The following is a 13337-nucleotide window of genomic DNA, read 5'->3' as shown; positions in this document are numbered from 1 at the left end:
AAAGTTGCAAGAGCAGATATTGTGATATGAATGTGTCCTACAGAAGCAGGCACCAGAGGCATGTGGGCAATGGAGAAGGAACAGAGTTGCAAATTTATGAAGCTGGAAGGTGGTCTGTGGAAAATTTTCCAGTCGTCAGATGTGTAGAATTATGAACAGAGGATTTGCTTTCCTTTGATGTCTCATCAGAATGAACATTCCCTTCTGTCAGCAGTACACTTGATAGGGTATGGTGGAAAATTCATGCTGTGAAGGCAGATGGGTTTGGGTTTGAATCTTCCCTTTTTTAATTTTAATTTATTTATTTATTGAGAGAGAGAGAATGATAGAAAGAGAGCATGAGAGGGAGGAGGGTCAGAGGGAGAAGCAGGCTCCCTGCCGAGCAGGGAGCCCGATGCGGAACTCGATCCTGGGACTCCAGGATCATGACCTGAGCTGAAGGCAGTCGCCCAACCAACTGAGCCACCCAGGCGCCCTGAATTTTCCCTTTTTAATATTCACAAACCTCAGTTAACCCTTCTGTAAGAAAGGAATAAAAAATATCTTTCTGAATTATGACAGGAATAGCTAACGTTGACCACTTTATTGTCTGCCAAGCATTGGGCTTTACAACAACCTGTGCGGCAGGTACTATTATTCCCATTTTACAGATGAAGTTAAGGAACTTATTCAAGGTCATACAGTAAGTGGTGCCATTGGTATAAACTCCAGCAGTTTGTCTCTGGAGGCAGCCTCAGTATAAACTCTACTGTAAGGATAGGAGAGAACATATAAAATGTTTCTAGCATAGACCAGGCAGAGTCATCATCTAATAAATGGTAGGGATTGTTATAAAACCCACTATAGGTCTCTCTCCCCTCTGGCTGCCATTGTCAAGTGTAGTAACCAGTTCAATTTCAGAGCTTGCATCAGTCTCTGTTCCTTTCTCCTGTATGGTTCCTTTCTCCAAAAATAGCTGGCTTTAAATTTTTAGTTATCATTTTGATTGGCCAATCTGTATTATTTTTGGAAGTAGGTAAATTATTTAAAAAATGCAAAGACACTATTATACAAACTTAATAAAGCTATTATGATTGTTGATATAATCATTACCATTCTCTGAATGTCCTAAAGTTTTATTTGTTATAAATCATTTATTTGCATGTATCATTAACAATATTAGATTTTTTCTAGACCTGCAATGATATTTTATAACAATTAACATTTTCTGAGTCACTACATAACCTTTAGTCTTATTAAAAATCATTCTTCCACCATAATATACTATTTAAATCTTGTAACTTGTGAAGATGGCATTATATACCAGGTAGAATATTTCTCTATTTCTGTTCGGTCACCCATTCATTCAACCAACACTTCCTATGTGCCAGATATTGTTCTCAGTTTTTAAAACTTGTTTGTACATGCAATTGTTGCATAGTTGTATTCAAGGCTTAAGTATAAGTAGACATTCCTTTTTTTTTTTTTTTAAACATTTTTCAGGTCTTCATAATTTTCACTTTTGGTGGCTGCATAATAGTTCCATTAAAAATATTTGTCTGGGATGCCTGGGTGGCACAGTAGGTTAAGCAACAGACTCTTGATTTCGGCTCAGGTCATGATCTCAGGCTCGTGAGAGGTTCCGAGCCCAGCGGGGAGTCTGCTCAAGTTTCTCTCTCTCCCTCTCCTTCTTCCCCTCCCCCTCATTCTCTCTCTCTCTCTCTCTCTTGCTCTCTCTAAAATAAATAAATCTTTAAAAAATGTACTTGTCATGCTATACCACTCATTAAATTATTCTTGGAAATTTAAATAATACATAAGCACTGGAAGTAATGCTGCAGTGAACATCTTCATACACAAAACTCTGCATCCTTTGGGTTATTTCTCTATATTAAATTCCTTTAACAAGTCAGGGGACTGAACTTTTTTTCTTTTTCGACAGCTATTGTATTCCAAAGGACTTTAAGAATTCACACTTCCATCAAATGTAAGGATATACCAACTTCAAACTTTACCAAAACTTTGCAAACACTTGAGTGTTACTTTAAAAATGTTTATTAGCACATGTAAAACAGTGCCTCCTTCTTCTTTAGCTTTGCATTTCTCTAATAATTTGTGAGGTTAAACATTTTGCTTCTACTTTTTAAAACATGTTTATTACTTCTTAAATTATCTACCATAGGGGTATATAAAGAGCATCAACACCAACAGTAAACATGGATCAGCACACGGTGTTAAGTACTCAATTAGGTCCATGTGGCGAGTCTTCACGTGAAGATTATGAAGGGGACCATAATGGGGAGAGCGTGAGTTGGAAAGGCTGTCCAAACTTGGGTTCACATCCTTCTTCTTCACTTACCTGTTGGGAAAACCTGGACTTCAAATTCATTCTGTAGAAGACGGTATGAACAATAAAAAGCATCAAAGGTTGTGGTGAGGATTAACTAACTCTGAGGTACAGATTGTATCCCAAGCACACAGTACGGTTCCTAACGTGCAGCAGGTGCCCAATACATATGTGACCTCTGTTAAGTCCTGTGAACACAGCAAGTCCCCAATAAATGCTAAATCTTAAGATATTTTCCCTGATCTCCTGGAACTAATAACCTGGATTTGACGAAAAGACAGAAGAATAAAATCATAAGTTCTTTATATAGATATTTGCACATGGAACACTTTTGATGTAGAAATAGAACATGCTAGGAGAGTGCAAAGGACTCGTGATAGAAGTGAGACACGAATAATCAACATGACTTAGTTTATCGGAAAAGGAAAGAGTGTCCAGAATAGACAAATCCATAGAGACAGAACTGTAAATTAGTGGTTGCCAGGGACTGGGATAGGGGTGGGGGGATGGGAAGTAACTGCTAACAGGTATGGGGTTTCTTTTGGGGCTGATGGAAGTATAAAATTAGATAGTGGTTGTAAACTTTGTAAATATACTTGAAACCACTGAACTGTGCATTTTAAAAGGTTGAATTTTATATATGAATCACATCTAAATAAAAAAATGAGAAGTGTGTTCTTTTCTGTGGCTTGTTAATTTAGAATCCATTCCAATTAAGCAAGTTCTAAGGCAAGATTAAATAAAGAATTTATTCAAAGGCTCTAATATTTTCCTTCTGCATGTGACTGAGACCCAAATTCGGAAATTAGGAGATTGAATAAACTTTAGTACCTGTTGTCCCTATCATCAAGAAGAAAATGTAAACATGTCTTGTTATTCTTTCCTACCCCAAATTAGCTATTAATTAGTTTCCTTAATTTAAAGAGTATAAAGATCACTGTTTTCAATTAGCCTGGGTTTGTTTAAACACTGAACAGTGTCCTAGGAGCTGTTGAGAGCATATTATAGTAGAGGGCAACAGATCACAACACCTCGATATTACTCAAATGAAAACTGATAATTCCTTGAGTAAAGACAATAGAGATGCCTTTATAGGGTCCCTTAACTAACCAATCTGAAGGCAAAAGAAGGCAATTGAAGGTTGGAACACCACCGGTTTAACTATCTCTTTCTACTTTACAATTACTCTTGTTTGTTTTTTTTCTGATGCTGCCCTTTAAAATATCTTAGGTTATCTTTCTCTTGTCCTTTAGAATGTCTGAACAAATAATTACTGCAGAATTTAGTATTTCAGTATGAAATGGTCAGAGAGTGGACTTTTTAGTAAGACATACGTATTTGGTCTTTGTTCTTATTTCTGGCACAGAGCTCCTAAAACCCATGGAATTTCATAAGTGATGAGAGTGACAAAGGTGTCTTTTGTTATGTTAATGAGGTGACTTTTGGAGTGCACTATGGATAGGGGCTGGCTGCCAGTGGAACCAACCATGTGATTAGAGGACTGGAACTTTTAGTCCCAACCCCCTAACCTCCAGGGAGGGGGGAGGGTCTGGAGATTGATCACCAATGGCCAATGACTTACTCATGCTTATGTAATGAGGCCTCCATAAAACCCCAAAATGACTGGGTTCAGAGAGCTTCTAGGCTAGTAAACACATGGTGATTTGGGGTGAGTGACTTGCTCTGAAAGGGCATGGAAACTCTGAGCCCTTTTCTCCATACCTTGCCCTATATGTCTTTTCCATCTGGCTATTCCTGAGTTACAGCTTTTCGCGATAAAGTGGTAACCTAGTAAGTAAAATGTTTCTGAGGTCTGTGAGCCACTCTAGCAAGTTAATCAAAACCCAGGAGGGGGGTCATGGGAGCCTCTGAGTTATAGCCAGTTGGCCAAAAGCAAAAGTAGCCACCTGGACTGGCCAACAGCTCTCCGAATGGAGGACAGTTTTGTGGGACTGTCTCTGAATAGACAGCACTAGAAACCCATTGAGTTGAATTGTAGGACATCCAACCGGTGTTGGAACATTGCTTGGCATGGGGGAAACCCACACATTGGAACTGGGTGCAGAACCCTTAGTATCATATGCCCAAAAGGACTACACACAGTCTAATCTTATATTTAATTGGTATTAACCTGTGTCAAGTATAATTTTTCTGCTAAAACTTCAAAAGACATTCACTTTAATTATATCGATTCCAAATTTGTAACAGATTGTGTGAGCAATCACATGCAGAATGTAATTGTGTGACTATACACACAGTAACATGTATTATACCCTGTGTCAAACATCGGACTGCAACGTGTTAAGGCATCAATTTATCCTAAAATTGTTTGGTAATAAATGAAAAATGTGATTTGGCTCCCTGTTGTGTGGTTCCTTTTGCTGCACATTTTCCAGCTGTTACTTGCTTGATGGCACTCAGAATACCTGGCCACAGACTCTCAAAGTTATCAGTCAAACACGGAGGAATCAAAGTCTGGCTTGGGTTTCCTGCTTGAGCCAATAGGAAATAAAAATTATTTTTCTGCTCTTTTGTCCTACTTAAAGATTTAAAAAAAATCATATATGTGGGAAGCAAACAAAAGCCTTCTGTTCTGCTAAAACAATTGATAAAACCTACACAATAATTAATGACTTAAAATGTCAAAAAGGCACCCTGGATTTTTCCCCTTAATGAACTCAGAGTAGTTTAATTTTAAAGTGCATGTATCAGAGGGGAATAAATGCAACAAATATTTGTACTCAATTGAATCTGAGAGTTAGTAGAGGGTCCAAACTGGTAGAGAAAAATATCCACATTGCCTTGTTTCCACTTTATTGTAGGCTATAGGAGATTATAGTGAGTGTTCCTTTTACAGGAAGTTTCTTTCAACTCTTGTACTTAACAAAAGGAAACTTACCCTTAGGGAGCCAAGATTTGGGAAAGGTTTGTCTGCTCACATCAAGACCCCCTCCCCTTGTTTTATTCTCATTTTTGTGTCTTTGAACACTTGCAAGCTCTACTCCCTGTCCAAACATGGTAAGAATGAAATGGCTTTAAGAAGATCAGAATACTCTTGGGGCACCTGGGTGGCTCAGTTGGTTAAGTGTCCAACTCTTGATTTCAGCTCAGGTCATGAGCTCAAGGTCATGATCTCAGGGTTGTGAGATACAGCCCCGCATAGGGCTCTGCCCACACCCTCTCCCTCTGTCACGCCCCCTCAAAAAAAAAAAAAAGATCAGAATACTCTGGAAGCCAAGGGAGTGATACTACGCATTGGTTCTAGGAATGCATGGATGAGGTTCTTGGAGGGAAGTTACCCCAAGTTTTGAGCTATTCTAGAACAGTCATTTCTCCTAGGAAAGCCTAGTATTCCAATGGGTAGACATTGTCCCCATTTTCCCCCACCTGGTCTTTCTCTTCCATCTCCTCTGCCATATCTTGAAAGCCGTGACTGGGGGAAGAAAAACAAAACAAAACAAAACTCAGAAAAAGGGGAAGTCTTCAGAGTAGGCAAACCCTTCCAACTTTCCTTCTGATGTGGCTGAGTTGGTATAGGTATGAGAAAAAGAAAACAACAGAACTGTCCTGTACAATTCAAGAGCCCAGGATTTAAAAACTGGCTTAGTTCATTCATCCCTGAATAAATCACTAAGCCCCTCTGGGCCTCAGCTTCCTAATCTATTAAATGGGCATAAAATATCTGCCTTTACAGGTTTACTGTGAAGAAAGTACCTGACACATAAATGCTTAATAAATGCTGTTGGCCTTCCTCTGTGTGGTGGGATGGGGTGGAGGCCATGGCTGGGGGCCAAGGGGAGGATTGCCTCTAGCCTCTCCACAATTAAAGCGCCAAATGAATGTCCTGGGTGACCCTAAAGCAGTTACAGTTCATTAGGCACACTTTTTGAAAGGGGTTCACGAGAGCTCAATTAAAAGTGTCAGATGATACCAGCTTGTTCAGGGTTCTCTCCATAATACTTTGAGGGGTTCCTTTCAATCAAGACATTATAAAAATACTAGAGAATTTTTTATAATGGACCAAATTCACACTGTAGAACAAACTGTACACAATTTTTACATAAACTTAGAACTGTGTATACAGGTATATGTAATTCATATTTTTATTATAATTCAGCCTTTACTGATACAAAGATGGTGAAAATAAAACGAGATGAAAAACTGGTAGGTGAAAGTAGAACAAAATGTAAATCAAAGTGGAACACCATTCCCAGCCACATTTGAGCACCTCTGATTTAGAGAATTATAAAATTTCAAGTTTGAGGCCCCCTTAACAATCATGCAAGCCAGCCAAACACCTGAAGCATGTTATTCATTTTACATGCACATGAAGATTAGAGTCACTTGGTTTCTGATTACCCAGGCCACTTTTTCAAAGCATTTGACTCAATTTTTTGTATATGTATCCACACATAAAGATAAATTGATATAAATATCACCATACACATGCCTTTACAGTCCCTTTTTTCTCTTACATTTTGTAACCCAGGTTAACAACTTCATATATTCTTCCATATATTCCCCCAAGCTTAAATCAGTTTTTACACACACACACACATATTTTTCTTTTTCTTTTCATCATTTGTTTTACAGAAATGGGATCACCTTACACAATATCCAAAGAAGCCCTGGTATACACAGCTTCAGCCCAATCTTTATCCACCTCCTTCATCTAACACTAACAGTTTTGTGTTTGACATACTACCAGAAAGATAAACCAATACACTTTAGAATTATTTTCAAGAGCTAAGTTGAAACAAAGGGATTCATCAGTCTTTAATTAAGCTTGGTGATTTGCACATAGCACTTTGTCGGTAAACCTTGATTCTGAAACTATTTCTAGTTTTTACTTTTTTTCTTTTCTTCTTGGTACCTGTTGTTCAAAGTACCACTCTGTCTACAAGGGTGAGTTTTCAGAGGTTTCTGGGTAAAAACTGTAGCCAAGACATATGTATATTCTAGGGGAAATTTGCACATACACACTGAAGGTCAAAGGAAAGAGTGGAGGCAGAGTGTCATCAGGCATCTTGAATGGATGATTGAGTTGCCAAGAGAAATGGGCCAGAGACTCCACTTTCCACTAGCACACCAATGACACTCATTAATGTCTCAGCCACTCAGCCACCAAGGATCTTAGTGCATTATTTGGCTTAGTGTCACAGGAAAAGCCCCGACGAAGTAATGAGCCCCCAAATCCCCCACTTCAAATCTTCAGGCTGCTTCTTTTTCTTTTTTTTTTTTTTTTAAGATTTTATTTATTTATTTGACAGAGAAAGACACAGCAAGAAAAGGAACACAAGCAGGGGGAGTGGGAGAGGGAGAAAGAAGCAGGCTTCCCGCTGAGCAGGGAGCCTGATATGGGGCTCAATCCCAGGACCCTGGGATCATGACCCAAGCCAAACTCAGACGCTTAACAACTGAGCCACCCAGGCGCCCCTTCAGGCTTCTACTTAGTGCCTTCTTCCCTCTCTCAGGTTCCCAGTGCCTGGAAGGTGTCATTATCATTCCCCATTAAAACTGCTTCAGAGAAAAAACTGGGTGGATGGAACTAAAGGGTATTATGCTAAGCGAAATAAGTCAACCAGAGAAAGATAGTTATCATATAATTTAACCCATATGTGGATTTAAGAAACAAAACAGAGGAGCATAGAGGAAGGGAAGGAAAAATAAAATAAGACGAAATCAGAGAGGGAGACAAACCATAAGAGACTCTTAACCATAGGAAACAAACTGAGGGTTGCTGGAGGGAAGGGGCTAGGGGGATGGGGTAACTAGATGATGGGCATTAAGGAGGGCACATGATATAATGAGCACCGGGTGTTATATGCAACTAATGAATCACTGAACTCTACCTCTGAAACTAATAAAACACTATATGTTAATTGAATTTAAATAAATTTTTTTTTAAAAAAGAAAAAACCAGAGGGACACATTCACACTAAGATCATATCATAAATGAATAATAAGAGAACTTCATCATACCTAGAGTATTGTTTGCATTTCTATAAAAACAAAAGCATTATTTTAAAAAGAAAAATCCAATAGGGTAGTTGTCAAGGATAAAAAAAACACAAAGGAAAGAAGGCCTGCAGAGCCTTTCCAACACTCCTTAATGCACACATAAGCCTCCATAAGAGATGCCCCTAAGAGCCTCTACTCTACAAAGAGTACAGCACTGGAGTTCAGAAAATCTGCAGGTGCGGTTCCAGCTCAGCTGTGCAGCAGACATAGAAACTGAACAAGTCACTTCACTGTCTAGGTCCCAGTTCCCTCATTTGTAAAGTGAAGGTCTTGATTAGATCACTTTGAGGTCACTTCCAGCTCCAACATGCCAGGGTTCTAGGATTACAGTGGCCTTTCTGAGTGGACCACATTATCATCTGGACTTAAAAGAGATCGCATGCTTGCCATGGTATCATAAAGGATTTCTTGGCAAATCCAGAATGGAAAGACTCTTCTCTACACTAGTCACCTCCCTATCCCTTAACCCCCTCCCACTCTTGAGGTAGAGAGCATGGCTTAAGGAAAATTGTAGCTTCAGTTCCATATTGATGTTTATCAATGACTTGATATCTCATAAGACTGTTCCATTTGTTCTCAGTTTTCTATCTATAAAACTAAACTCTACACTAATGTCAGGGTGATCCTTTTAAATGTGAAAAGCTGACCATGCCAACTCCTGCTCAGTCATCTGTAACAGTCCCTCATGACCTACCGTAGCAAACACTGTTGGTTGCCAACTCAGCAGCCATTTGTCCTATTTCCTCTACTTTCTATCAGAAGCCCAATTTTGTTCCAGTGTCCTCTATCTGGCCATGTACTTCAGAAGAAGTGGGTCTGTCCCCTCCAGGGGGTGAGTCCAGATTCATCTGAGCCAGTCATGGTGGTTGCATTCCCCTTGCCAGTGAACGGTTTAGGGTTGGGCATGTGATGCGATTTTGGCCACTGAGGCATGAGGATAAGTCTCATGGGGTGGGGGAAGATGCTTCTAAAGAAAGGTTTTCCTTCCTGGTTAAAAAGACACACATCAAGTCAGACAACAAACAAACCTCTCTTCCTCTTTGGTCACCTTGTGATCAGAAGAAGAGCCAGTCTGAGGATAAAACATCATACCAAGAATGGTAGAGTAGAAAAGTGGAAAGAGCCTAGGTCCTTAATGACAGAGTTGAGCCACTGAATTCAGCCATCTTGGAACCTCCCGCCTTTGAGCATATTATATATGCTAATAAATTTTCTTTAGTGCTTAAGCCAGTAGGGTTGGAGGTTTCTGTTCTTGCAGATGAACACCTGCTAACACATCTACAGTGGAAAACTAGTATGTATTTTTTGGCATACAAGGCCCTTTATGTTCCAATCACCCCATTTCTGTCATTGTACACAAGGCTTTAGCCACCCCAGACATTGCCTAGAATACCCCTCTCCAAATTGTCCACCCAGGTAACACCACTAACTCATCCTTCAAGTTCCAACAAAAAAATATCATCCTTTTTAAAACTTTCCCTAGCCTCCTCAGACAGACTCTGCCGTCCTAATTTCCAACAGCATTTCGTACATGCCTCCATTATGTTGCTACCATTTGCATGCCCGTCAACCACACTAGACTGTGAACTTCTTGAGGGCAAGAGCCTCAAGGGCCTGTTTCTCTTGTATTACCAGCCCCTGAGCATATTTCCGATTCATGGGCCCACAGTCAATATCTGCTGAATGAATGTAACACCTGACTTTATCTATCATTTTAGGAAAACTGTTTGCTCTTAATTTGGAAAGTTTAATTCCTTTTTATCTTAATGTGTCCCTTGTCCAATGAGCTAGACTCAAATTCACAGAGTCTGAGTAATTGAAATGTCTGAGACAACATAACCACCAGTTCCTGAGACCTTCACAAACTTTGAGAGGAGGCTTTGGAGTTCTTTACGTTTGACAGCCTGACAATCAATCATGTTCTCTTCATTAAAAGAAATGAACAGTGGAGGGCAATGTGCCCACTCCATTTGGAAAGTGTACAAATCCTATCCTATAGCTCAGCTCCAAGATGAAGAACTGCTAACACGTAACAGGGCCACCTCAGCGATCCATCCATCTTGAAAACATCAATGCAGGCTGATTTTTTAGAGTGACCAAAACTCTTATCAAAGGAAATGTGGAACAAGGAGATTTCAGACCACAAGTCCTGAATCTAAATCCATTCAACTTAAGCTTTCCTATATGTTGGGAAACTGCTTTGCCAAGATCAGATACCATCTTTCACACCAGTCTGCACTCTGCCATTCTCTGTCCCCTCCACACACGCCACACATAGCCAGACATCTGGAAATTCCATTCAACTTCTTTCTGTAAATAAATGCAGCTTGTACTGGGAGCTCTGCTGAGTCCACATCTGCCCAGATGTGAAACAAAAGACACAACCTGCCATGCACAAGATAAACCACTGGGAACTGGAACCCACAATTTCAGCAATTCCCTATTCAGGCCCCAAGCGCTCTCTTGGAAATGTAGATCACGTTTAGTGTGACAGGGGGTGAACAATTACACTAGGGGTGGGATGACTCATTTAAATAGCATAATTCAAATATCTTATTCATGTTGCAATATAATCAAACTCCTGAGGGGCTGCTACACTCATAGCAGGAAAGGGGGAAAAAAAAAAGCAACAAAGAAGAAAAATGCAGAGAAATTCCCTGGCCTGTAGGCAGGTCCCAGAGGCCAAAGGAGGTTAGGGTGAGCAGGATGCTGGCCTGCCTTAACAATGAGCAGTCCCCCACTTAACCTTCACAGGGCAAATAAGGAAATTTCCCTCTACTGTTCCTGGAGGTGGGGGGCCCCACTGACCACTTACACTGTCTACCTGAAAAATACAAATGCTAGTCCAGAGTCATTCCATCATCAAAATGTGCCTAGTACCTACTGTGTGCTAGCATCGGGGATGCAAAGAGAAAACAAAATTCCTCCCCCCAAAGTAGCTTTCACAATAGTAGGGAAGACAGACAAAACAGTGTGACCAGTGCTAGAACAGAGAGGTAGAAAAGGCACTTGCAAGAAGACAGTTGAATTGTGAGAGTGCCGCTCCAGGCCTCACAGGACACATGTCTAAAATGCCTTGAAAGATGAGTAGAATTCCCTAGAGGAGTAGGAAGGGTCTCCTGGGCTTACACAAGACGCAGAAACAAGGTGACGTGTCAAATGATAGGGAGCTGAGAGTAGTCTGGGGGGGGGGGTGTTGACAGGATAGGGGAAGGTGAGAAGGGCCACTTATACATGCAGGCCCAGCCTCCAGCTGCCTCTCCAGCCTTATTTCCTCCCATTTGTTGATCCTGACTCACACTCTGGGCACATCCTTAAACACCACTCTCAGGCCTTTCTGTGCTTTCCTCCCTGAACACACACCCTTTCTCTGCCTTGAGTTTCCCTCACCTGTTCTTTCCCGTGTTCCCCTTCTCTGCCTGGACATTTCATCTCTGTGTGAAGCCTCCCTACATCCCTGGGCAGATCAAGGTGCTTGCCCCTCTGCCTCCCCCATTTGGCCACTTGCTAGGACCGACTATATTTCTACTTCAAAAAGGGCACGGACACAGTCCCTGCCTTCAGAGAGCTCAGGAACCTAAAGCCCTGAAACACAGAGCAAGACTCACAAGCCATGAATACAATCCCCAGTGCCCAGATGATCACTGCAGGCTGAGCTGCCTCGTTATAACAAAGGGTACAGGGACCGAAGTCCACATCCCTAAGCCAGCTCCACTCTGTCCATGGCCCTCACTCAACCCTTCCAATTCCAGCATCTCTCACTGCATTGTCTCAATCTATAACCCCAATCTTGTTTCGTCCCTTTAATCCTCCCTTTCAAAGATTGCTCTAGTCTCTTCTTGCCCCATAACGAGTTGTCAGGAGACAATATGACAGTAAGGGAGAACACAAGCTTTGACTTCAGGCAGAGCTAGACCTGTATCCCAGCCGCAACAACCTGATGACTTGCTGTGAATTTAAGGAGATGACAGCATTTAACTGCTCCAACACTCGGTAAGCACTCAACAAGCCGCAACCTTTGTGGCCGTTGATTAGCCTTGGGGTCATCCATCATTGCAACTATCTCTAAGCTTCATATCTACTATCCTGGGAGTTCCACCAGTTTTCTCCCTTCCCTTCTCCACCCTGTCCCTTATTCTTCAGCAAGAGTGACCTATCCTATACTGCTGTAAGACCTCCCCAGCTTCATAGAGGTGATGGCATTTTGATGATCTAAAAGACAAGTAGTCTTTGCATTTATGGATCTGACAAGAAGAGGGTATACCAGCAAGTGAGAAATGATGAATAAAGACAGAGACAGGGAAATATGTATCTAGAGTTCTTGGAGGGGACTGTAGCATTTCTGTTTGGCTGGATGGTGGGGTCCATGCCAGAGATGTTTAGAGGTCAAGATAGACAGAGTCTGAGACCATCATCTGCAGTTTTGGGGAAACCACAAGCATAGATTTGTGGGGATGGGGAAGGTGGGAGCAGGATGTAGGCTGACTTTATACAGGATGCATTGGGAAGGGAAGGGACTCAAGACACAGGTCCCTCCACAAGGATGACCCTCTTGTCATAAAAAAGTCACAAATTCAGAAGCCCTGAATTCCAAGATCTGCAACCAATGAAGGAAATGACCTTGGGACTTCAGTTGGCTCATCTGCAAAATGAGAAGCTGGACTTTTGTGTGGGGTTATCCAAGTTCAAATACCAGCCTGGTCACTTATCAGAACAAGACCTTAGGTAAGATACTGAATTTTTTGATGTTTTCATTTCCCTCATCTGTAAAATGATGGCAAGAGCAAAACACTTCCCTTACAGTGCTGCTGCAAAGACACAGCACAGACAACCAAGCTTGGCACACAATAGGAATTTAAAAAGGAAAAGAAAGAGGAAAATGGTGACTGTCAAAAGTCCTTCCAGCTTAAAAAAGAAAGAAAGAAAGAAAGAAAGAAAGAAAGAAAGAAAGAAAGAAAGAAAGAAAGAAAGAAAGAAAGAAAGAAAGAAA

Source organism: Mirounga leonina, unplaced genomic scaffold (genome assembly GCF_011800145.1).
Source record: "Mirounga leonina isolate KUSES-001 unplaced genomic scaffold, KU_Mleo_1.0 Mir_115, whole genome shotgun sequence".
Lineage (NCBI taxonomy): Eukaryota > Metazoa > Chordata > Mammalia > Carnivora > Phocidae > Mirounga > Mirounga leonina.
The sequence above is the reverse complement of the archived record's forward strand: the minus strand, read 5'-3'. Positions refer to the sequence as shown.